The 27,364-nt window shown below is 44.5% G+C and overlaps 2 long non-coding RNA genes across 2 annotated transcripts in view; one reads left to right on the top strand and one right to left on the bottom strand.

Annotated features, from left to right (window-relative positions):
• Positions 1-1,360: 1,360 nt before the first annotated feature.
• LOC310698402 lies at positions 1,361-21,679 on the top strand. Its single transcript, XR_014521503.1, has 3 exons — positions 1,361-1,749; positions 15,232-15,332; positions 21,252-21,679. It is a non-coding gene; the product is annotated as an uncharacterized lncRNA (long non-coding RNA).
• The window catches only part of LOC310698370, a 758,866-nt gene continuing 745,020 nt past the window's right edge, over positions 13,519-27,364 (bottom strand). The window contains exon 3 of the long non-coding RNA XR_014521466.1: positions 13,519-13,821. This is a non-coding gene — a long non-coding RNA (uncharacterized lncRNA). The remainder of the gene's footprint in view (positions 13,822-27,364) is intronic.

The raw sequence follows: 27,364 nt of genomic DNA on the forward strand, positions 1-27,364 counted from the left end.
CACATTTTTAACCGCTAAGTGGAGATCAAGTATCATTTATGCTACTTACACAGCTAAGAAATAGTTTCTTTCCTATTATAGCTCCCAACAGGCCTTGGCAGGCCTGCTGCCAGCAAGTGACATCCTTTGACAACTGCTCTCCCCTGTGCTGGTGTGGATGCAAAGACAGGGGAGTGTACTTCTACATGTGGCAGACTTCTGCACATATATATAGATTTTGGGACCAAGTTTTACAGGGAATCAAGGATATAGTGAGCGCACCAGTTTATTCAGATCCTCAGCCTTGTTTGCTGTCCATCTTCACCATTGCTGCCATTATGTGCAAAATCCCTTGTAATTTATTTTCTTATCACTGATTGACTAACCATTGCACAGACTGCCCCAAGACATTTTTGTATCTGAGGAGAACCACAAAACGGTGACCCTCACACTGCCAGGGAAGGAGTGCCGAACTACCTCAGGAACAAGGAAGGAATAAAGATCTACATCAGGATCTGCTGACCCTCTGGATCCTGCTGCCTGAGGCAGCCACCTCACCTTGCCTCATGGTTTGACTGACTCTGCCCAGGGATGGAAGGCTAACTTAGCCCTTTTCCCAGTTTAAGAAACTCTTCTTCATTGCACTTCATTCCCCATTCATTATGAGCTTCCAGGGGTAAAGCCAAACCTATGAACTATGCAGTTCCATGGTGGTCATTCACGACTCATGTCTGTAGCTGCCTAAAAAGTATGATTTTATCTGGATTTGATCTTATTCCAGAATTTATTATTGACCAGTCCACTGTGCTTCTCTACAATGATGCTCTCATTATTTGTAGCATGTTTTAAAATAAAAAAAACCTCTCTGCATTTCTCTGCCTGCAGTATTTTCTTTCTTAAGTTGTTGACCATACAATATCAAACAGGCAAGCTATTTTTCACTTCTGTACAGTCATACCTCGGGATAAATACACTTCAGGTTGAGCGCTTTCAGGTTGCGCTCTGCTGCGACCCGGAAGTAACGGAGCGAGTTTTTTTGGGGTTTCGCCACTCGCGCATGCGCAGACGGTCAAAATAACGGCATGCACATGTGCGGAAGCGGGGAAACGCGACCCGCGCATGCACAGACACGCTGTCGTGTCTGTTCAGGATGTGAACGGGGCTCCAGAATGGATCCCATTCGCATCCCGAGGTACCACTGTATCTTGCAAACATTTTTACAGGAATGATTTTTTTTTTTTAAAAAGAGAAAAAGCAGCAGCACTTTTGCCAGCACAGTGTAATTCACAGCTTTAACCAGTAGGTGCTGATAAACCATTATATATGTAATAATAAAATAGGAAAAGGACCTCTGGACGGTTAAATCCAGTCAAAAGCGACTATGGGGTGCGGTGCTCATCTCACTTCAGGCCACAGACAGCTTTCCAGGTCATGTGGCCAGCATGACTAAACTGTTTCTGGCACAATAGGACACCATGACAGAAGCCAGAGCAAACGGAAACACCGTGCACCGTGTATGTAATTTACACAGCTAAGAAGTGCACTTTGTTGCTCCCAGTGGAGATCCTTGTCAGGCCTGCCATCAGCATGTGACACCCTCTGACAACTCCTTGGCTCTCAGTCCCCTGGCCAGATCCATAGCAAGTGCCTGGATGTATAGTGAACTGGCAAAAAGCACTGTAGAGTAGTAAGCATGTTGGAATTGGGCCTATGGGATCCGGGTTCACATCCCTGGTCAGCTGTGTCGCATGACTTCCAATTTGTGAGCAGGTATGCTCCATTGATCTTAGAGGTGCTTACCTGTCCAGCTTGAAAAACACTGTGCTTTGGGAGGTGGGGGGAGAGAGAGCTTGATCCAGAGTAAATGCCCCTTTCAGCCCAAGGGCCCCATTCCTTTTTGGGCAACCTTCTGAGGGCCATAAGCTTGTGGTGGGCAGGGCCAGAACCAGAAATGAAAGGAGCAACACACGCAAATTTTAATCTTTGTGTTTAGTCTAGTTTCTATGCACAGGCTCAGACACTTCTCTGTACTCCATCCAGGCAAACAAAAGGCACATTCCCAGCCAGGCAGAAAACACCGAGGATGTGATGCAGAGCCTGTCATGGGTGTGGCCTGGAGAGAATTCTGAGGGCCACACAGAGATGCCTGGAGGGCCACTTTCGGGCCCTAGGCCTGAGATTACCCAGCCCTGTTTGAGCTCTTAACCAGAAATGAAAACGATCTTGCAAAGAAGGTGTGACATTTAAACTGCTAGTGTGAAGTAAATAAGCACCAGCCTCTGCCTGATATTTCCTCCCTCTTTCCCAAACTTCTGTTATGTTAACCTTTCACAAACAATATTTCACAAACACTTGGAAGCTGCATTATCCCCTCATTCCCTTACCAGGGCAAGGAGGGTCTCTCAATTAATGGGCTGTTCTGACAGACGACATAATAAGTCCCTGAGCCTCCTCCAATTCCTGCTCCATTATCTCAGAGTTTTGGTTTCAATATGAGCAGGAAAATGACAGTAGCCCTAAACAGTTTTTTTATTTTTTGAAAAAAGCATTGCTTTAAAACATGTGTTACTTTAAATGCAAACCAAAAGAGGGCACTGTTTGTTCAGAAAACTGGCCAGCACTTGTTTGCAAACCTCTTAAAATTAACTCCACCCCTAAATGCTGAACCAAGATACCTGCTATTTTCTCTCTTTCATCACTATTCATCCTGTAAATACTTCACAAGCTGCTTCATAAGAAGGCAATATATAAATTTTGGCTGTGCACAGAACCCCCATCTGTTCAGTGGTTTCAATCTGAGGGACCAGTTCCAAAGTAGTTTGGGAGATGGAGCTTATGTTTCGTGAACTGGGTTTGTTTTTTTTTTTTTAAAAAGTCATTAAACATACACCTGGAAGCTGGAGAAAGATGTTGTTCTCCTCATCTCCAGCTGAAAGCAGACGTGGGCGGATTGTCAGTTCTGCCAGCTGAGCCCTTGCAAGCATATTGTCTGATAATTTGTTTGCAAAGGAGCCCCCTGCGCCAGACAGGATTGGCCATTCTGCTGAGCAGTGGAGTTTCTGCTCCTGCTCCTTTGCACCATGCAGGAAGAAGTGTCAGGCAGTAGGGGGCTACCTTCCCCCGGTGATTATGGTAGCTCTCAGTCTCTTTGTGGGGTTTTCCCACCTGATGCCTGCCTCTACACCACGATAGCAGCAAATTGCTCTTGGCCATGGGTAGGCAACCTAAGGCCCGGGTGCCGGATCTGGCCCAATCGCCTTCTCAATCCGGCCTGCGGATGGTCCGGGAATCTGTGTGTTTTTACATGAGTCGAATGTGTGCTTTTATTTAAAATGCATCTCTGGGTTATTTGTGGGGCCTGCCTGGTGTTTTTACATGAGTAGAATGAGTAGAATGTGTCCTTTTTTTAAAAAAAAATGCATCTCTGGGTTATTTGCGGGGCATAGGAATTTGTTCATCCCCCCCCCCCAAAAAAAATATAGTCCAGCCGCCCACAAGGTCTGAGGGACAGTGGACCAGCCCCCTGCTGAAAAAGTTTGCTTACCCCTGCTCTTGGCCATCCAAGCTGATCTGTAGCCATCTGCATCTGTCTGTACCTGACTCATGCAACACCCAAGTCCTTCTGAATATGCCCAGTTTGGCGCAGAACTCAGCTGGATTTGGTCCACAGCCTAAAATAAAATAAAATAAAATATTCATCCTTATCCAACCTCCATTTTCTGTTTGGTGGGAGAAAGATGGGGGGGGAGGGGGAGGGAATTACATTTAAACCAGAGCCTAAAGATTTGTCATGTCCCTGTACTCATCCCTAATAAAATATCTGGTATAATGGTTAGAGTGTTGGACTAGGACTAGAGAGTATACCAAGGTTTGAATTCTACCTCAGCCATGAAGTCCACTGGTAGTCTTCACTGGCTCTCATGCACATAGCCCGGATTTATGTTGGTGGGGACAGGCTTTATGTTGGGGTGGGGGCAGAATCTCAGTTAATTAAGTATTTGTATTGATTTACTTGATATGGGGGGCAGCTGCCCCCCCCCTGCCTCCCTCTTGGCTATGCCCATGTAGCCTCTCTCAGCCTAATTTACTTCACAGGGTAGCTGTGCTAAATGAGGAGATGGAGAAGCATGTATGCCACCTTGAGCTCCTTGGAGGAAAAGTATATATATGTATATTGATCTTGGTGACGCCATCTTAAAATGTCATTCATACGCTCGCACCAAGTGTGTTTCCTCCTTCCCTAAATCTTTTGTGTGGCAATGAGAGGGACCAGGTACAATGAGTTCCGACGGAGCATTGGGGGGGCTTGTCGCTTGCGTGTGACGTCACACTTGCAACAAATGCATATGATGTCACATGCTTTGGCATAGCTGTCAACTGCCCCTTATTTGGCGGGAAACTCCCTTATCCCAGTGCCGTGTCCTGCTGCTGTCCCTTATTGATGATGTCCCTTAAATTTCCCGGGTTTCAAAGGAAGCAGCTCCTCTCCCTCCCTCCCTGCCGGCCAGGGAGGAAGGAGGCTCCAACTGTGTTGCTTGGCTGTCCACCCTGCCCCCCTCCGGCCTCTTCTCACCAGCCTTGGCCCCCCAGAGTCCCTCCCCGCTGGGACTGGCGGGAGCCTCGGGCCCTTCCACTGCCATCCTCCTCGTGGCCGCCGAACTGAGCGTCTCTGCCTGGGGCCTCCCCTCTGCCTGCTGCCGCTGCCTCTGCTAGGCCATACTGCGGCTGCACCACCAAAGGACCCGGACGAGATGGGCAGCCTGGTGCGGCCTATGAATTGCTGAGGAGCCTTGAGAGGAGAGTGAGGGCAACCATAGAGAAAGCAGTTCAAGGGGGAGGAGGCGGAGGCACGGGCAGGTGTTCCAAGGGCTAACCATAGAGGGGGAAAGCAGAGGAAGAACAGCAAGTGCTTCTCCCATAGATTTGTAGTGGTAGACTAGCATAGATGGTCTGATCTGCGGGTTTACTTCGGGCGCTATTTCCCCCTCTCCTTCCTCCCGCCCCGCCTGATGGAACTGAGAGCTGCAGATAGAGAATGAGAGAAAAAATACAGAACTGCAGCAGCATCTTCGTAGCTTGGACTTCGTTTTGCGTGAAAAGTGGTTGCTGCTTGTAGTTATTTAATTACAGTGTTTCATCAGCTGGTGTCTTGAGCAGCAACCTCTGGAAATGAAGGGCTAAAAACAGGCTGCTCTCCAAAATGATCTGGTCCCTTTTAACTTCGCATTTCAGCTGGTTGACTAAAATCCCTTATTTTGGCTGCTGATCCCTTATTTTCGAGGCTGCTGGCCCCTTATTTTCAAATCTGTAAGCTGACAGCTATGTGCTTTGGCAGGAGGCTGCAAGGCCTGACAAGGCCCTCTGTCACTGCAGGTAGGCCAGTTGGGGCCTTCTGGTGCCAATGAGGAGGCCCAGCAGGGCCCTCCACTACCGCCACAGGGAGGCCCAGTGGGACCCAGCTCCTCATGACTGCGGATGAGGGACTCAGACCAGGCCATCCCTGCATACTTGTGGGGTGGGGCTGAGCTGTCCTCAGCCCCATACAGTTGGCGCCTATGAGAGGGACAAACCGCTCACAGTATTGAACTCATTACAGTTCCTGGACACCCCAAGTTCGTACACCCCAGGGGTGAATAGCAAGAGAGGGCACTCAGCTTTTTACAGTCTGTGGCTGTATTTCTCTGTTGCCCTGAAGCCCTATTTAGCTGTTTACATTCCAGCATGCCGCTAGAACATTGTCATGGTTAAGCACCAGCTTATCTGTAAGACAGAGACAACAATTCAGAATTGCAGCAAAATGTTACTGTGCAGAGTAGTTTCAGCTAGCCATGTGTGCATGAGTGCAAGGTCTTCTTGTGTGTAAGTGCTGATGCATCACGTGCTTTTCAAGGCTCAGATTATTGACTGGATCCAATTTTTACCCAGATCTCATGGAAAAGTGAACTGAAGTCCATGACAGCATGCCCATCTCCATGGGTCTAAGGATCTAAATTGGCTGGTGACACCCTGCTCTATCCTAGTCCACCTTTCCTAGTTGTTCATCTTCTTCCCAACGGTCACCCGACATTCTGCGGTTACTGATCTTGCTCAGTTCCTACCAAACAATTTCCTTTCCCCTTTATGTTTTTTCTTTACTCCCTAAACATTCTTTGTACTTCTGCAAAGCTTAGGGCTTCTTCAAGGCTGCTGATATCTCCCTTCCTGCTCTTGGATTCCATTGTTAGGGCTGGGAAAGAGAACACTATCTGATGCCCCAGAGAGCCCGAGACAATGTGAAAGGCTTTGAATTTTATACTTTATAAAGTCTGAATGTAACGATTCTAGGCTAACTGAAGCATCTAAATGTTCTTTGGGGCAGCCCCAACCCACCCACAAACATGTTCCAGTAATCCTCTCAAGAGGTTACTAAAGCATGTGGCAAAATCTGATTGCTCCCAGAAAAAGAAACTTAAACCTGCAGCACACACATACAGGAGGTGTGTGTGTGTGTGTGTGTGTGTGTGTGTGTGTGTGTATGTAATCTTATCCGTCTGTACCCAGAATAAAGTCCCACAACTTTCCATATACAGGTTAAGAACTTTCCATATACGGTTTAAGAACTTAATTGGTTCTGAAACTGTTCTTAACCTGATGTACCACTTTAGCTAATGGGGCCTCCTGCTGCCGCTGCGTGATTTGTGTTCTCATCCTGAAGCAAAGTTCTTAACCCGAGGTACTATTTCTGGGTTAGTGGAGTCTGTAACCTGAAGCGTCTGTAACCTGAAGCATCTGTAATCCGAGGTACCACTATATATCTCTCCATCTCCCACTGCTTGTCCTGCCCCCCAATACATTTTTTATTAGTATTACGTATATATACGTAATTTGGATTTGGAAGCCATTTGGATCCCTTCCAGTCGGGATTCAGGCCTCATCATGGGACTGAAACTGCCTTGGTCGCACTGGTTGATGATCTCCGGCAGGCTAGGGACAAAGGAGAGATCTGTTTCCTAGTTCTGCTGCATCTCTCAGCGGCGTTTGATACCATCGACCATAGCATCCTTCTGGACCGTCTTGAGGGGCTGGGAGCTGGGGGCACTGTTATACAGTGGTTCCGCTCCTTCCTCCTGGGCCGTGTTCAGAAAGTGGTGGTGGGGGATGAGTGTTCAGACCCCTGGGCTCTCACTTGTGGGGTGCCTCAGGGTTCTGTCCTCTCCCCCATGCTTTTCAACATTTACATGCAGCCTCTGGGAGAGATCATCAGGAGGTTTGGGCTGGGTGTTCATCAGTATGCGGATGATACCCAGCTCTACCTCTCTTTTAAATCAGAACCAGTGAAGGCGGTGAAGGTCCTGTGTGAGTGTCTGGAGGCGGTTGGAGGATGGGTGGCGGCTAACAGATTGAGGTTGAATCCTGACAAGACAGAAGTACTGTTTTTGGGGGACAGGAGGCGGGCAGGTGTGGAGGATTCCCTGGTCCTGAATGGGGTAACTGTGCCCCTGAAGGACCAGGTGCGCAGCCTGGGAGTCATTTTGGACTCACAGCTGTCCATGGAGGCACAGGTCAAATCTGTGTCCAGGGCAGCTGTTTACCAGCTCCATCTGGTACGTAGGCTGAGACCCTATCTGCCTGCAGACTGTCTCGCCAGAGTGGTGCATGCTCTGGTTATCTCCTGCTTGGACTACTGCAATGCACTCTACGTGGGGCTACCTTTGAAGGTGACTCGGAAACTACAACTAATCCAGAATGCGGCAGCTAGACTGGTGACTGGGGGTGGCCGCCGAGACCATATAACACCGGTCTTGAAAGACCTACATTGGCTCCCAGTACGTTTCCGAGCACAATTCAAAGTGTTGGTGCTGACCTTTAAAGCCCTAAACGGCCTCGGTCCAGTATACCTGAAGGAGCGTCTCCACCCCCATCATTCTGCCCGGACGCTGAGGTCCAGCGCCGAGGGCCTTCTGGCAGTTCCCTCATTGCGAGAAGCAAAGCTACAGGGAACCAGACAGAGGGCCTTCTCGGTAGTGGCGCCCGCCCTGTGGAACGCCCTTCCAGCAGATGTCAAAGCGATAAACAACTACCTGACATTCAGAAGACATCTTAAGGCAGCCCTGTTCAGGGAAGTTTTTAACGTGTGATATTTTACTGTATTTTTGGTTTTTATGGAAGCCGCCCAGAGTGGCTGGGGAGGCCCAGCCAGATGGGCGGGGTATAAATAATAAATTATTATTATTATTATTATTATTATTATTATTATTATTATTATTATTATACATATAGACATATACAAAATCCATTACATAACTTGCACATATTATATCCACTCCACAAATCATAAGTATAGTACAAAGTTGTTTTAGGCTCTGCCGAGCCTTGAACTTCCCTCCACTCCTTTGGTAAGTATCAAATAAGATTTACGGTCATTTTATCTCTTTTACTTAGTAATCATTTGCTGTTAGAGTTATTTCAACCCTGCCAGTGTCGTCTGAAATTTAGTTCCAATATACATCAAATATTTATTCCAATTATCATGGAATTTCTGTTCGTCTTGATCTCCTAATCTTCCTGTTATTCTAGCAAGCTCGGCATAATTTATCATTTTAACCTGCCAATCACTTATATTTGGTATAACCTCCGTTTTCCAATTTTGTGCTAACATGATTCTTGCGGCTGTTGTGGCATATAGGAATAAAATCTTATCTTCTTTTTTAATTTCTTTACCCGTCATTCCTAGCAGAAAAGCTTCGGGTTTTTTGGGAAAGGTGTATTTAAAAATTTTTAAAGTTCGTTATAGATCGATTCCCAAAAGCCTTTCACTTTGCTACATGACCACCACATGTGGTAGAAGTCGCCTTCTACCTCTCCACATTTCCAGCATCTTTTATTCTTCAACCTATAAATCTTAGCCAGCTTCACTGGCGTGTAGTACCACCTATAGATCATTTTCCACAGGTTTTCCCTTAGTGCCGTAAACATGCCGTGAACTTCATGTTAGTATTCCACAATTCCAGCCATCTCTCGAAGTCGATGTTATAACCAATGTCTATCGCCCATTTAGTCATAACCTCCTTCACCTCCTCGTCTTTTGTATACCACTCCAGTAAAATATAATATATCCTAGACAATATTTTATTCTTAACTTCCACATTAAATTTAGATTTTTTGTCTTCGAATCCTAATTTCTTTTTATCTTCTTTTAACAAATCATTTACCTGGTGGTATTGCAGCCACCCTGTAAATGAGTTTTTTATCTCTTCGTACGGTCTGAGTTTAATGCCTTGATCAGTTTTCCGCGTAAGTTCTTCATAGGTGGCATTCTTCCCTTCCATATTGATTTTTTTAACAGTTAACACCTCTATTGGTGAAATCCACCAAGGTGTCTTCCTTTCCAATAGATTTTTATTTCTTTCCCATACTTGAAATATTGGTCCTCTAAAGATATGGTTTAGAAAGCCTCTGTGTACTTTCACCTTTTCGTACCACAGGTACGAGTGCCACCCGTACCTGTTATCGAAGCCTTCCAAATCCAAAATGTCCCTATTTTCTAGTCTTATCCAATCTTTCAGCCACATTAAACACGCCGCTTCATAATATAAACTTAAATCCGGTAGGGAGAAACCCCCTCTTTCTTTTTTATCTACCAATATTTTCATTTTTATTCGCGGTCTTTTTCCCTGCCAGATGTATCTCGCCAAGACTCTTTGCCACTCTTTACACTGCTTTAACCCTTTAAGTACAGGAATGGTTTGAAATAAAAATAGCATTCTGGGCAGGACATTCATTTTAATAACCGCTATCCTCCCCAAAAAGGATAATCTCATTCTCTCCCAGATTTCTAAATCTTTCTTAATATTCTTCCATGTGACCTCATAGTTGTCCTTGTATAAATTGATATTTTTAGCTGTAATCCACACTCCAAGGTACTTCACCTTCTTTACTATCATAATTCCCGTCTTTTGTTCTAAATCTACGATATCTTCTTTGGTTAAATTTTTAGTCAGCATTTTGGTCTTATTCTTATTAACTTTAAGGCCTGACACAGCACCGAACACTTCGAATTTTTGTAAAGCTTCTTTCACGCTATACTTTGGATCTTCTAGTGTTAATACAAAATCATCCGCAAAGGCTTTGATTTTGTGTTCCTTAGTCCCTACCTTGACTCCTTTAACCTCTGTTGTTTCCCTCAGTCTCTTAGTAAGTACTTCCAATACTGTTATAAACAATAAAGGAGACAAGGGACAACCTTGTCTAGTCCCTTTGGATATATCAAAAAATTCTGATGTAGTATTATTTATTACAAGTTTTGCTTTTTGCTCATGGTAGATACCTTCGATACCTTTTCTAAATCTTTCTCCCATCCCCATCATTTTCAAATTTTCTATCAGAAAACGCCAAGAAACATTATCAAATGCCTTTTCGGCATCAATAAATATCAAGGCCGCCTGTTTATCTATTCTACTTTCCAAGTATTCAATGATATCTATCACATTTCTTACGTTATCCTTCAATTGTCTCCCTGGTAGGAAGCCCGTTTGGTCTTTGTGAATTCTACTATTTAATACTTTTTAAAATCTTTCTGCCATTACATCCGCAAACAATTTATAGTCGTTATTTAGTAACGAAATCGGCCTATAGTTCTTGACCTCTAAGGCCCCCCCAATACATTTTTGGTGAAAGAGATATCTCAAACGGTCTTGTTTTTCATCACTCTTTGCTGTTCAGTAGTGCCCACGAGTGAGTAATCTCCACTGGTCACTTATGACTTCTTGGGCCATTTTCACTCTCATTGAGACACATCAAAGTATGGTCCTAGGGCAGGGGTCAGCAACCTTTTTCAGCTGTGGGCCGGTCCACCACCCCTCAGACCATGTGGTGGGCCGGACTATATTTTTTGGGGGGGAAATGAACAAATTCCTATGCCCCACAAATAACCCAGAGATGCATTTTAAATAAAAGCACACATTCTACTCATGTAAAAACACCAGGCAGGCCCCACAAATAACCCAGAGATCCATTTTAAATAAAAGGACACATTCTACTCATGTAAAAACACACAGATTCCCGGACCGTCTGCAGGCCAGATTGAGAAGGCGATTGGGCCGCATATGGCCCCCAGGCCTTAGGTTGCCTACCCCTGTCCTAGGGTGTAGTCTGAAGGTGAATGGGGCCGTTACATTGTTGTAGAGCAGCAGATCTAGGCCTGCTCAGAGCCTGGATGGCTGATTACCTGGGGTACCTTGCCTTGGTATCCATGAATAATGGTAGGATATAAATATAAGGAATAAAACAAATATAATTGGCCAAATGTCACAAGCTATCAATTGTAATCTGCCAAGCTTTCAGAGATCTTCCTTCAGGGTAAGCCACACTAATAGCTGTAGGAGACATGAAATGAGTGTTATCAAATTATGCAAGTTTTGTAGAAAGTTGTTTGGGAAATGTTTTGATTGCTCTCAGAATGTGGAGGCAGTGAAGCGAAATGCTGCAAGATTCTGGGCAGACCAAAGGAGGTATATAGTTGAACTCTGGAATTTTCCCCCACAAGTTGTAGTAAAGGTTATAAACTTGAAAGGCTTTACAAGAGGGTTGGAACAATCCATTTAGGATAAGGCAACCTGTGGCTGGTAGCCATGATGTTCTTTCTCCAGTTGCTAGGAATCTCAAGTGGGGAGAATAAGCTGTTGCACTCAGGTCCTGCTTATGAGATTCCCTTTGGAGCATCTGGTCCACCACTGTGAGAACAGAGTGCTGGGCTAGGTGAGCCCTTGGGCTCTTTTTATGTACTCACCAGAATAATAGTCAAGAATCACAGGGTTGGGAGGCACCCTTAAGGACCGTCGCAAACCCACTCCCAAACTTACAGCAATATCAAAACAGCAAAAACTTCAGTCTGCTCCAAGAAAAATAGTAAACACAGACTTCTAAAAAGACATTGGGGTTTTCTCTCGACACACATAGAGTTGAACGTTGATTTCAAGAAAGCAAAGAGGCAAAGGAAAAGAAGTAACTTTCGTGGTCTTACTCAGTTCCTTACTCAGTGCAGCTGGTACTGGAGAATTTATCACTGGATTATGCTCAATTCATTTTGAGAGTACCGAAGGCAGATGTCAGAGGGGATCCAACATAGCTTAGCTATTGTTGTTCTCCTTTTCCTTTATTGCAACACTGATTACCTGCTGGCCATGAACCTTGCTTTTTTAAAGAGAAGAACAAATAAAGCTTCAGTGTTCTGTCCCACCTAAGAGAAATTATCTGATTAAAAAAAACAACAGAGCAACTGGCTTGACCTTGATGGCAGTACAGACTAATGCTTTGGTATTATGGGATACTTGAGAGCTTAAATTAATCAGTGTGAATAGCTGGCTGCAACATGATTTTCTTCTGTGGGATAATAAAAGGGATGTAAGAAGGCATATTTATTGGAATATTTCTTCGCCAATACAAACTTGGTTGTAACAGACACAGTGGCGAAGTTCCTCTTCTCTGTTAAAGTTCTCACAAGAGGATAGTCCCATTTTAATTGTATTTTTTGGTAACACAGTTTTTATTCATTTTATCTTTAAACTGTTTAACACACTTGCATTGAAATACATCTTTGCTTACATTAGACCATATAAAGGTAAAGGGACCCCTCACCATTAGGTCCAGTCATGGACGACTCTGGGGTTGCGGCGCTCATCTCACTTTATCGGCCGAGGGAGCCAGCGTACAGCTTCCGGATCATGTAGCTAGCATGACTAAGCTGCTTCTGGTGAACCAGAGCAGTGAACGAAAATGCCGTTTACCTTCCCGTCAGAGCGGTACCTATTTATCTACTTGCACTTTGATGTGCTTTCAAACTGCTAGGTTGGCAGGAGCTGGAACCGAGCAACAGGAGCTCAGCCCGTCTTTAAACTGTTTAACACAGTTGCATTGAAATATATCTTTGCTTACATTAGACCATATAAAGGTAAAGGGACCCCTGACCATTAGGTCCAATCATGGACGACTCTGGGGTTGCGGCGCTCATCTCACTTTATCGGCCAAGGGAGCCAGCGTACAGCTTCCGGATCATGTAGCTAGCATGACTAAGCCACTTCTGGCGAACCAGAGCAGTGAACGAAAATGCTGTTTACCTTCCCGTCAGAGCGGTACCTATTTATCTACTTGCACTTTGATGTGCTTTCGAACTGCGAGGTTGGCAGGAGCTGGAACCGAGCAACAGGAGCTCAGCCCGTCGCGGGGATTCAAACCGCCAACCTTCTGATCAGCTAGCCCTAGGCTCTGTGGTTTAACCCACAGCGCCACCCGCATCCCATCAAACAGTGGTATTTTTTCACTTTATAGATCAAAACCAGCATATTGAATTGGACTCAGAAACTGCAGGCAAGGACCATTTTGTGCGGGGATTGCTTTCCTGCCCCCTGCACATGTTGGCAAAGTGCATGTAAGCCTGCTCTGCCCCCACGCATCCTGCCCGGCCTCCATTACACCCTCTTTCCCAGCCACATCTGGGGGCGGTGCGATGTGCACATGCATGTCTGCACATCAATTGGATGTGCCTAAAAAGGTCATTGGGATGCGGGTGGCGCTGTGGGTAAAACCTCAGCGCCTAGGACTTGCCGATCGTCAGGTCGGCGGTTCGAATCCCTGCGGCGGGGTGCGCTCCCGTCGTTCGGTCCCTGCGCCTGCCAACCTAGCAGTTCGAAAGCACCCACGGGTGCAAGTAGATAAATAGGGACCGCTTACCAGCGGGAAGGTAAACGGCGTTCCGTGTGCTGCGCTGGCTTGCCAGATGCAGCTTCTTCACGCTGGCCACGTGACCCGGAAGTGTCTGCGGACAGCGCTGGCTCCCGGCCTCTAGAGTGAGATGAGCGCACAGCCCTAGAGTCTGGCAAGACTGGACCGTACGGGCAGGGGTACCTTTACTTTTAAAAAGGTCATTGCCTGTAATTGGCAGCTAGTGCAGTCAGGCCAGAATTGGGATTATATGCTCAAACTTGGCAGCTGAATTCTGCATTAGCTGAAGTTTCCAAACCATCTCCAAAGGCAGCCCCACATATAACATATTGCAGTAATCTAACCTAGAGGTTACCACAGTGTAGACAACAGAGGTTATGTTATACCTGCCCAGATAGGGGCATTGCATGCCATCAGGATCACCTGAGCCTCAAGTGACAATGATGCTTCCAGAACTACCATCAAGCTATGTATCTGATACTTCAAAGAGAGTGTAACCCTTTTAAAAGCAAGCAGCCTCCCATCCATCCAGTCTAGGAAACCACTCACTCACAGTGCCTCAGTTGTAACTGGTCTGAGCTTCAGTTCGTTGGCTCTCATCTTGTCTATAATGTAAGACATCAGTCCAGCAAATTTACTGCATCACCTGCAAATGTAAAGAAATAGAGTCATAGCTATCAACTTTTCCCTTTTCTTGCGAGGAATCCTATTCGGAATAAGGGAATTTCCCTTAAAAAAAGGGAAATGTTGACAGCTATGAACAGAGTTGTGGGTCATCACCATATTGCTGACAACATCAAAACTCAAAATGACCTCACTCATTTGTTTCATGTACATGGTAAACAACACAGAAGTCTCCACGGGCCTGAAAGCACCACTCTCTGAAAACTAACATCCAAGTAAGACTGGGACCACTGCAAAGAGGTGCTGCCCACCCCCAACTCAGACAGCTCCAGAAGGATACCATGCTTGATGGTATAGAAAGTTGCTGAGAGATCAAGGAGAATAAACAAGGATACATTTCCCGTGTCTCTCTCCCTACAGAGGTAAACAACATTCTCCATGCCATGCATAATTTTAAAATTACAAAATAAAAGATATATTTTTTGAAATTCAGCAGAAGCTGCTGTAGAGGCACTTCTTTGGCACTCCTAGCAGTCCATCCCGATTGCTATGTTCCACATAAATGAAAAGCATCTCTTTCATAGCAGGTACATAACATTGTTATTAAGCCATTGCCCCAGTTTATGACCCAGGGAGCAATTTACTGTTGATATTATCATGGCAGGTGGGAGCACTTGTGCTTCCCAGCTCTAAATATTATGATGTTCCTCTTCAGGGACTTTTAAATATATATATATATATATAGAGAGAGAGAGAGAGAGAGAGAGAGAGAGAGAGAGAGAAAGTCAGCCGAATGCTGAATTTGTCCCTTTCTAAACGCTGTTCCTGGCATGAGCCAAAACACTTAGGCTTACTGGCAAGCGAAGCTCTTTGAGGAATTAATTTGCTCAAGCAAATTATTAGAATTTTTCTTCCTCTTAAAATGTTTAGGGCAAACTGGAGGCTAATGAAAGGGAAGGAACAATTACAATGCTTGAAGTGCCCATAACCTCTGCAGGCAGATGCACAAGCGAGTAAGTGCTGTTTCCAGGGTAAGTTTGGATTTGCATCAATTTTGAAATGAAAACAGGGGAGGTCTGTATTTCAGGAGGAGCACCTGTATGTCTGGATGGAAGCTGAAAGAGGAGATGATTCTGATGATCCTACAACAAAATGTTGCAGTGTAAAGTGCCTCTGTCCATGTTACTCCATTCCATTCTACCTCCCTCCTAGTTTTCTATCCCCAACCCCAACAGACACTCCATATTCTGCAGTCACTGATCTTGTAAAGTTTCACAGCTGTTTTGGCTACCCCTGCACCTTGAAGAATTTTGACACTTCTGAAAAAGTCACCACAGAGCTGGTGATGGGAGCAAGTGGGCACATATACTTGTCCATATATCTGCCCAATTCATCTCTAAATCAGCTGATGTATTCTTTCTCTGTAAAGTTTATCTTTGTAAGGTTTGTGCTTTAACCTAAGTTTTGTGTCCTAGGGCTCATCCACACTTCTGTTTCACCTGCTGCTTTCCCCCAGCAAAACACACAGTTTAGTGCTGAATCAGGGCAGATTGCAGTTGGGTGGCAGTAGGCAGTCTGTTCCTCACCTTCCTGTGCCCCTGGCATGGTCTAACTCTTGACTCTTCCTTTCCCCAGAGCCTCAGTCTCAAAGTGGGTGGGGTGGCTTGCCCTCTACTTAGGAGGCAGAAGAAACAGTTTAATGTCAAAATGTTTATAATCCAAGGTGTTTTGGATCTATCAGGTTCTTCATCAATACATTTCAAAATGTAGAAGCTGAGTCTTTTGTCCTGCTGCAGCTCAGGCATAGAGCATCTGCTTTGCATACAGAATGTCCCATGTTCAATCCCCTGTCCTCCAGTTAGAGCTGAGAATGTCTCCTGTCTGAAATCCTGGGAAGCTGCTGCCAGTCAGTGTAGGCAATACTGAGTTAGATGGAACTCTGGACTGACTCAGATAAGGCAACTTCCTGCATTATTATCATTATTATTATTCCACCCTTCATCAAAAGATCTCAGGATGGTTCACAAGATAAAAACGCAAGATAAAAGCACAAATAAATATTGAAATAGGAACAACAAAACAATAACCCTCCCTCCCACAAACACATTTAAAAGACTTTAGAATATTAATCAGTCAAAGGCCTGGTTGAAGAGGAATGTTTTTGCCTGGCACTACTATGGGGAGCCATTACAGAGAAGGCCTGTTCTCGTGTTGCCACCCTTTGGACCTCAAGTAGAGGAGGCACTTGAAGAAGGGCCTGAGATCATCATCACAGAGTCTGAGTCAGTTTGTATTTCTGTGTAAAGGCTCAGATCACTTTTGTTGTGTAAATGGGAACTTAGGAATCTGCCTTACCAGGCAGGCTATTTGCCCATCTAGCCTAGTATTGGTTAGTCTGACGGACAGTGGCTCTATTGGGGTCTTAGACCTTTCTCTCTACCACCTGATCTGTTTCAAAACTGGAAATGCCAGAGATGGGAGCTGGGGGTTTTTGTTTGTCAAGTGTGTGCTCTGTCACTAAGCAACAGCCAGGGGTAGCCTGAGAATAGCACCCATTCCCAAATCAAGGTGCATAGCACCCGAGGGCAGCCCTTTGCTGGCAAAGATCCACAAAGGCTTCCTGGATCCCAAAATGGGAAAGTCAGGGATGTCATTGGTGGGAGTTGCTGCAATTTTTATTGCAATGTCCATAGCAGTAAAATTTTATTGCAATGTCCATAGCAGTAAAATTACAAGCTTGCTGACAAATAATGATTTCATATTTGCTTACACTGTTGGCAGCGCTTGCAAAAAAAAATTTTTTTGTAAGAAAAACAAAAACAAACCAGCGACAACCAGGAAAATATTTGCATTGACATTTTCTAACATGAATGAAAGATATCACTGGTTCCGTAATGAGGTCTGGGAGACCTCTTATTCCACCCATTAAGTTCATACTGTCCATCTTTTCATTGAACATCTACTTCTAGAGATGGGGGGGGGGGAGACAGCATTGCTTGAAGAACAGCATACTTGCACCACGCACATGAATGAAAATTTAAACATGCCCTGAAGGTAGCATAGGGATAATGATTTAAATGGCAACGTGTTACAGGAAATTGCCCTTGTTAAACAGACACTTATAGTAGGAGTGGGGAACCTGTGGCCCTCCAGGTGTTGCTGGACTCCAGTTCCCAGCAGCAGCAGCCAGCATAGCCAATGGTCAGGGATGAGGGTAGTTGTAGTCCAGCAATTTTTGGAGGGTTACAAATCCCCCTATACCTGCTTTATAGTATATGCAAACCTACTACTTGAGTATTCTGCTGTTCAGAGATTTATTGCTTCCAACTTCCCACATGTAGTCCAAGTCATGGAGTCTCATAAGGTAAAATATAACAAGAGGTCAGCTAGGATATGACCAAAGCTGTTCTCCTAAGCATGTGAAGAGGCTAAGCTGATCTTTCCATGCCTGTCAGGAGAAAGACATGCCTGATTTCTGCTCACATCCAAGGCTGTGGCTTTGGGTGAAGCAAGACCCTCTTGGGGTGTTGATGCTGTGAACCCCTCCATCGTAGGCTCAGGTTGTATATATCAGTAAATAAACCAAATATCATAAAGACGCCACAGTCCCTACTGTCCCCCATTCCAAAGGAAACACAAACCCTGCATAAGCACCTGGAACCCCTGGAATCACACACTGCTCAGAGATTGGAGTGGCATGTAATAATATGCTTTTATTTTAATTGTACTGCTTTAAAATTTTGATGTTTGCTGGCCTGGACTCTTTTGGGAGGAAAGGCAGGGTAGAAATCTAATTAAGTAAGTAAGTAAGTAAGTAAGTAAGTAAGTAAGTAAGTAATTAGTCCCATGTGCTGGAGGATGCCCATCACTGTCTTAATAACTTCTTATTGCTGTAGACATGCATGTAATGAAAGCTGTGGAGCCCTTCTTTTCTTATATGGTTTTTCTGTGTCTTGTATACTCAGTGTTGGTTTTTGTTTGTTTGTTTGTGGAACAAATGATGCTGAGTTTGTTAGAGGAAAACGGAAGTGCAAGCACTGGGTCAAAAAGTGAAAGGAGCATGAAGGAACAGGATTGTCACCTGGGGATGATCAAGAGTGAGACACATTCAGCAATAGTGTTTTGCAGAGATGAAAGCAGGTGTAGCGGTGGGGGGGGGGAAATTAAGTGTGGGAGCTCAGGAGCGCTGACAGAAAGAGGCCACTGTGATTCCCCCCGCCCACTTCCTCATTTTTTAACACACACACACACACACACACACACACGAGCGAGAGAGAGAGAGAGAGCACCAAAGATGTTCTTTTGTCTCTTAGCTGTGCCGCTCTTCAAAAAGTATTCATTTTAAATTAGGGTCATGGTGGGGCTCATTAAATGTTTCACTAAAGGTTGTTTCATTTGGGGCTGATGTTCTGCCAATCAAATTGTCCAGAGTGAAGGTAGGAGCTGTAACTGTGCAAAGTGATAATAGCACCTGGGGAAATAAAGGTTGAGGCTTAAAATAAGTGTGTGTGTGTGTGTGTGTGTGTGTGTGTGTGTGTGTGTGTGTGTGGAATTATCCATCCTTGGGAGAACAAATCTAACCTGGAAAGATGCTTCCAAAATCTAAACAGGATGATGTGATAGGGGTGGCAGTGGGGAGGCAGGGAGAAGAATGAATAAACAATGCAAGCTCCAAAGTGGATTTTCAGTTCCAACATTTTAGTGCCTCGGGAGAAGGACAAGATGGCAAGTCTCCCCTCCACTTGCCATTGCACTACCACCATTTACAGCTTTTAAAGAAAGTCTGGCTTTAGCAATGAGAGATGACCAGAAGATAAGAGGAATAAAGGTGGGCAGAAGAAATCAGTATTGTAATACAGTATATGCAGATGACATAATGTTACTTTTTCCCTACCAATTAACCCTTTGGAATAAATTAAGGAGGTAATTCAATAAATGGGTGGGGCTACTGAATAGACACATCTAAAACAGAATTTATTGGATTCTGTTTGAAGGGAGAGGACAAACTCCTTGAATTTTTCTGTTGAAAAAGGAAAGGTAGGAGATATATGCTGGGAGCAAACAAGCAAGCTAGGTGCTATGTTAACGATTATTTCTTGAAGACAGGCTTGATGGTGAATGTGATAAAGGCGGCCCACTGCTTGATGGTTATATGTGCTTGACAAAATGGATTGCTATTAAGAAATGAAAAGAAGCTTGAGTAAATCTTTTTCTTCAGCAGCGTTCATATAAAAAAAATTAACTGGAAAAGATACCATGGCTGATTGATTTTGTTCTGTCCTCCAAAAGCTCCAGTTGTGTCAAAACCAACTTCCATTCTATCAGGAGTATGTTTGACATTTGACGGGCTGTCACTGGAAAGACAAATGTGTCCAATCAAAAGCAGCTGAGGAGAGAGATGACCTTTGCCGTCACTTCTTGATGTGCTGTGAGCTAATAAATTAAGGAAAGGAGATTAAAGATACAGGCAGATGGGGAGGCAGTTGGCTGGGCAGACAGGGTGAAGAGTTACGTTGTCTCTTGAGATGGCCTTATCAAATAGCTGTTGCTGGAGGCTTCTTTCCAGAATCTCAGTCAAAACCAGAAGCTACATAAAGTTCTGTGTAATTTTACCTGGTTGCTTTGTATACGTAACTGAAAAAAGCAGAGCCTGGAGAGTGCAATCAGGAATTGAGGAAGGGTGAGAGGTGGTTCGCCACTCTCTGCTGGCCATTTCCCTCCTTTTGTTGTTCAAAGATGAATTACAAAAATGAGGAAGAAAAAGGAGAGTGTTCATAACACGATGATGATGATGATAATTTATTATTTATACTCTGTCCATCTGGTTGGGTTTCCCCAGCCACTCTGGGCAGCTTCCAACAAAATATTAAAATACAATAGTCTGTCAAACATCAAAAGCTTTCCCAAACAGGGCTGCCTTCAGTTGTCTTCTAAAAGTCTGGTAGTTGTTTTTCTCTTTGGCATCTGGTGGGAGGGAGTTCCACAGGGCAGGTGCCACTACTGAGAAGGCCCTCTGCCTGGGTCCCTGTAACTTGGCTTCTTCGCAGCGAGGGAATAGCCAGAAGGCCCTCAGCACGGGACCTCAGTGTCCGGGCAGAACAATGGGGGTGGAGACATTCCTTCAGGTATACTGGACCTTTAGGGCTTTAAAGGTCAGGACCAACAGTTTGAATTGTGCTCGGAAATGTACTGGGAGCCAATGTAGGTCTTTCAGGACTGGTGTTATGTGGTCTTGGTGGCCGCTCCCAGTCACCAGTCTAGCTGCCACATTCTGGATTAGTTGTAGTTTCTGGGTCACCTTCAAAAAATATTTGTGCACAGGATAATACTTAGTTTCAGATAATGTATGGTCACATCCACAACAAACAGTTAATGAACACCTGTACCACTATCATGGTCATGCTCCCCCCCAATAATTTTGGAGACTGTAGTTTGTTCAGCGTCTCTTAATAACTCTCAGTACCCTTAACAAACTTTAGTTGCCAAGATTCTTTTGGGGGAAGACATGAGTGTTAAAATGCTAAAATAATTCTTATGTGTTAAGATATATAGATATGCAGATATTTTGTATTGTACTTCTACATTACTTAGAGTGAAGCAGTGAAATGCATTGTCTGCTAGAAGATAATGTGAGATGTAATAATATTTCAATATGTCTCCTACTAACAAATACAAATTTATTTGTTCTTGCTCTCTGTTATTCCAATGAAATATAAACAACTTCCATTTTTCACCCAATGCCTTCTGTCAAAATAGATTTTCCACCCATGAGAGAAAATATATATACCTCTGTATCTTTTTCCTTGTACTGGGGAATAAACAAACAAGCAGCTTGAGCAGCCTGTGGCTCTGCATGCGCACAAACATGTTTTTGGATAATATCCTACACAGAGTAAATTGGAATTATTTTCATTAGAGACTAATATGATTCAATCTCATTTCTTTTGTAGGTTTATCTAGCAACAACGATGCCTTCACAACCGCCCCTCCAAAACTCATCAGGCTAAGACATCTTAATGCTGCTGCTTAAACATTTCATTTGGGATGAACTGAACTAGCCTCTCTGCTTTTGTTGGTATTCTAGTAGTAATTTGGTTAAAGAATAAAATGAGAATTCCCAGGATGCCTAGAGCCCGTTCTGAGGCAAGTATGCTTTTGTGTGAGAGAGTTCAAATTAATAAACATGTAGCAAAGTAAAGCAGAAATATAGGCCTTTAGTCATTTAAAATACCCCCTTCTAAGTTGCTTCCAAAGTTCCCCTCTTCCCCTTAAGCATAGAAAGCACTTAAACTCTTCTAAGGTCAGATTCATGTGCTTTTCCATATAGCAAGAAAAGGCAGTACAATTTCATTTCAAAGTTGGTAAATGTTTCTAAATTATTTGTATTGAAATACAGAGGTGACTTGATGGTCAAGGCTTGGAGCAATCAGCCCAGACATTCTTACTGATTTGTTCACATGATGGAAAAAGAAATAAAAAAGAGATTGGTAACTTTCCCTCCCAAGATAAGGGCAGTGACCTAGCTAGGCCTGGCAGGACAGCTGACTCTATGGTCTCAACCCCTTCATACATTAATTAGAGTTCAGCATGCTGGTTTTGTGAAGCTGGATATATCCCACAGCTTTAAAGCTTGATGTGTTTTATCAAGCTCTCATTCTGCACTGAATAAACAGATTAAGGGAAAGTCCACTGGCCTGCTTGGATGAGTGTGGTCCACAGTTGGGGTTTTCGGTGATACTAAAGACTTGCTTATATAACATGCAAATGAGCTCATCACACACCTTCTGTTGCATTGATGGAACATCTTTGGCACTTATTGAGGTTTTCTTGGTGTTTAAGTTAAGTTGCTATCTGTGGGGCTGTGTAGGTGGAACACAGATTTAGTGCTCACACAACACAGAGGCTTTGAAATGTTGGACATTTGAAACAGATCTGCTGTGCATTGAGTTAAATCAGGAGTAGGGGGGCTTTTTCAGACTGAGGGGCACAGTGGTAAGTGGGGCCAGAGGCAGACGTAGGTGGGGCAACTTTTTTTAAAGAAAAACTTTGTTCAGTAGGCTAGTTTCTACATGCACTCAGACAACCTCTCTGCCCTCCATCCAGGAAAGCAAGTGACATTGTCAGAGTTCAAAGACACACTAAAGCAGCGGTTCTCAACCTGTGGGTCCCCAGATGTTGTTGGCCTACAACTCCCATCATCCTTGAGCTCTGGCCTTGCTAGCTAGGGGTGATGGGAGTTGTAGTTCAACACCATCTGGGTTGGGAAAGGCTGCACTAAAACATCCAAGGAGGATACAAAATAGGAGTGGTGAGAAGGGTGGAGGTGGAATGTGGTTGAGGAGAAGGTGTAGCCTGGGGAGAATCCTGAGTACCAGATAGACAGACCTAGGGGGTTGCATTTGGTCCCTTGACTTGAGGTTCCTCACCTCTGAGCTAAATAACAAAACTACCACTATGGTGTGTTTTTACTAGCATTCATAGTACTTCACATACATGATCTTGTAGTACTTTATAAGGGTCCTGCCTGATCCAGACCTCAGGAGACCTCTTACTGATTGATTGAATTTATATCTGCCCAAAGTAGGAGGAGGCTTCAGACACCACAAATAACCCCAGTCTGTAGCCAAGGACCTAGAGGACCTATTCCAGTCCCAAGGCAGCCCCAATAGATATCTTGCCTGGACACTTCCAGTAACCCTCTTTGATCTCATTGTAAGCACTGCCTTCGTCCCCAGACCTCTTGCTTCATCCCCTCTACCAGGACTTCACGAGCTAAATTGGCAGTGGGAAGGTCAGAGTTGCCATAGGAATACCCATGTTGACTGCCAGAAGGCTCACTTGCCAGGAGTTTCCATGGAAGGAAGGGTCAACTCAGACAGAGGGATATAATCTACCAGGAAGAGGAGGAACAGACATAAATCTCCCAGTCTCCCCTGAACCTTTGCTGAGTTAACAGCTCCCTCTGAGCATCTTAACATTCAGCTCTCTTCCTTGCTGTTTGGGATTCCTCCTGCAACCCAAGGTGTGTTTCAAAGGAACATTGATATGAGTACTCACTACATGAATTTCTTAAAAATGGCTCCCCAAAAGCCCATTTTTCTTTCTTCCTACCAACTGTAGATAGGACGAACCCAGTATTTAAAGAAGTGTCAGAATCAGATTACTCTGCTTATTTATTTGCATTGAGGCTGTTGGAATAACATATTACTATTTCAATGCAGCACATGGGAATATCTTTTAATCTGTTACCATGATGATGGACAACTTTGCAGAGTTCATGTTTTGAGGTTAGCTGTTAGTCTCTCGTTTATCATCACAGAAGGTAGGAAAGCAGGCAGTTGATGCTGGGCATTCTTCGTTAAATGAGCCTAATCTGTGAAAAAAGTTCCAAGTCTTCCAGGAAGCAATGCCCAGTACCTCAGGGGAGCCATTCAAGTTCAGTACAAGACATTTTGACCCCTCAGGTTGAGGTTCCCCAGCCTTGCCATCAGATTTCCACAGCATTCTCTCAGCTCCCTTTCTGAGGAGAAAGAACTGTGCAAACAGAGCCCTTCGAGACAAAGGTCTTCACCACAATATCTGAGATTGCAGCACTTGCCAGCAGGCTCTTGCAAAGCTTGTATGAGGCCCGGGATGAGAATTTTGTTAGAAAAAGGTTATAAATGCAAATGAAAAAGCATCTGGCCCCTAGAAGGGCCCCCTGACCAACTTAGCCTTCCAAAACCCGGGGCAGGTATACCCAGCTGCTTCCTGCCCCCTGCACAGGCCTGCTTGCAAGAGGTTACTATCAGCCCCTGCTTTAGTGTTGGTGTCCCTGGAATGTGATGCAAACCTAGCCGTCTCTCAAAAGACTTAGATCTTTTTAGTTTACGGGTTGCCAGGATGTCAATATTGGGGCACTGGAAGCCCCCAACCTCTTATCTCCGAGATTCCTGATTTTGCAAAGTATGTCATATTGCTCTTTCAAGAGCGGCTTACTCATCCTCTCCATATAATATGGGGTGCTTCTAAAGAGACCACTTTGATAAGGTTTGCTTTCAATTTATTTCTTACTTTCATAATAATACAAGGTTGTCCCATCTGCCAGGAACAAATTGTGGAGAGGTTATGCTAGATCTGACTCATACTCTGAGAAATGTTCTTTTTCTGTTCTTTGTCCACTCTTGATTGAGTTATGCTATTTGCCTCATGTATTATTTGTTTGCAGGCTGTACACTTGTTATATATAGCTGTTCATTTTTCTCTTTGTAGGAACTTTTTCAAACTATCATATATTTTTATTGTGTGTGCATTTCTCCGATGAAAATAGGGACCTTCCATTCCATAATTTTAGTATTTATACCCAGCACATCTTACTGGGTTGTCCCAACCACTCTGGGCAGTTTCAAACATATATAACAACATAATAAAACACTAAACACTGGAAAACTTTCCTATACTATATATGGCTACCTTCAAATGGCTCAGGGGTGGAATAACTCCATACCCTCCAACATTTCTCCAATGAAAACAAAGACATCCTAAGGAAAAGTGGGACATTCTGGGATCAAATCAGAAACCAGGGTGGCTTCTCTAAATCAGAGAAGTCCTGGGAAATAGGGACACTTGGAGGGTCTGCTGGACCACTACACCTGTTCCACATTGCCCAGAATAGTAATTCACCATTACCTCCAACATTGGTGATGGTATAGCGTCCTGTACTGCACTTGAAGCAGCAGTCTAGTCTACTGCCTGTCACACCTGAAGTTCAGTGGCAGCCCCCATGGTACACACAAATCTGCCCTCCTAACACCAGTGTTGTTGCAACATACCTGGATGGTGACTGCAAAACTGGGGTGTTGTAGGTGTAATAACAGGGTCACTCCGGCCCTGTCCTATCCCAGCACAGTCCAGGAAATTGGCATCAATGCCAGTGTCAGGCAGGTGGCTCCACAGTTCTTACCCACAATGCCTACTGCTTTCCAGGCTCTTTATATGGTCCACGAGACCCTACACAGGGGGACACCCCATTCCTCTAGGCCACTCCCCCTTACCGGCACTGTTCCTTTCAATTTGCTGGCTGGAATGTGTCCTTGAACTGTGATAATGTCTCTTGCTTGAGATGTGGGGTGGGAGGGATGCCACGATTAACTATCATCCTTGTAAGCATTAGACGTGGTGAATCTGCTCGGTGTCTCTGCAGAACTCTGCACTACTTACAGCCAATATATATATATAACAGAGGGAGAGAGGGAGGATTTGCCTTGTCAGCAAAGGGGAAAAATTGACTCTGTCTGGTCGGAGCTTTCCAGGGGAGCACTTCGGATTAATGGCTGTCGGCGGGGTGGTGCAGCTTAGCATAGGCAAGTGCTTCAGGAAGATGTAGAGCTGCAGCAGCCTCTAAGAGATAACTCACATCAGATACCTTTCCTTGGGGTTTTATCTTTTCTATCTTTGGTGCAATAATGACCTTGATTTATCAGCAACTGCAGCACACGGAGCAGCTGCACTGTCTCCACAGTGACAACATGCACAGGGTCTGGTTAGCACGCTAAGAGCTTTTGCTGGTGACTGGTAATAACTGGAGCAGCAAATCTCATTTTGGCCTAGGGCAGCATAAGGCTGCCTGCTACAAATTAGGAAAGGTGGAATAAGCAAATAAGCCAAAGGTCCATCTCGTCCAGCATCCTGTTCTTACTGTGGCCTATCAGATGCCTCTTGGTGTCCCACAAGCAGAACCTGAGCACACAACGCTCTCTCATGCATGCAGGGCTTTTTCCAGCCAAAACTTTCAGGTGGGCGCCATTGCCATTATAAGAGAACAATGGAAGTGTTCATGGTGAGTTCCTCTTTTTCTAGAAAAATAGCACTGCATGCATGTATCCCCAGCAACTGGTATTCAGAGTCATACTGGTCCCAACCATACCCAACCATCAGGCCTAGTAGTCACTGATAGACTTTTCCTCCATGAATTTGTCTGATTTGCCTTTACAGCGATCTAAGTCAGTGGCCACCTCTTTTGGGAGCAAATGCCATAGTTAAACTATGCACTTTATAGAACCACAGTGTTTTGAAGGGGGGGAAATGTAGGTTTGGGTTGGTTTGCAGGAGTTATACAAGAAACTGTAATATAAACTGATTGTTGCAAGATACTAGCCAGAGTAACTGCATGGGTTAATCCTTTGGTACCACCCTTTTCTCTACTTCTTCTCTTTTGCATAAGTGAAATAAATAAAATTAACACACACACACAACAGAAGTCTCAATTGCTGTGCAACAGTGGCAAGCACCTGCAGAGTTTTCTTCCTCCAACATCACTCAAGCATGAGGAATTAAAAACTGCAGATCTCAGCTCTTGGTGGTGATGGGGGATTCTGAGAAGGGCTGAAAGCCTCCAAGTTGACCTGAGGACATTTGGAAGTGGGAAATGTATTCTCCGCTATCCACAGCCTCCCCTGTTGCCAGATCTCCTCTTCCTACTTGCATGGCAAGTTTTGGAAAAGACAGGGATAACAAGGACAAAGAAGGCTGCTGGTGGTGCAGAGAGGGCTGGCAGATTTTAGAGAGCTCCCAGAAAAGGCCTGTTAGTTTCATCAGGATTCTCTCTGAGAGCCCTTGAAAAGGCTAACCCTGCTCCGCAAATCAAGAGGGATATTTTTAACCATCACTTATTGCTGGGCTATACTGACAACAATGACAGCTCCCACTGCTGCTCTTTTGCCTTGCTCTTCTTCCCCCCCCCCAACTGCCATCTAACCTTCTGGTCCTCTTGCATCTACTTAAGATAGCCACCTGTGCCTTTGGCATAGGATATTATCTTCATCCCAGATGTGCTGATCTATCCCTCATTATCTGCCTTTCTGCCTTGGATGGCTTCTCTGTGCTGTCCGATTAATATGCTCCACGATGGTTATCAAGATTATACCTCAATGCAGGCTTCAAGGAAGGAAACCAAGGTGCAAAATGAACACTCAAGCCCTTCAAGATCCTATTAAACAGGATTGCTTCCAAATGACTCTTAAGGACCATCTACTTTTGGAGTTCCCATCGAGGAACGCTGGACCAAGCTAAAAACATCCATTAT

Source organism: Podarcis liolepis, assembly GCF_965112155.1.
Source record: "Podarcis liolepis genome assembly, chromosome: Z".
NCBI classification, from domain to species: Eukaryota; Metazoa; Chordata; class Lepidosauria; order Squamata; family Lacertidae; genus Podarcis; species Podarcis liolepis.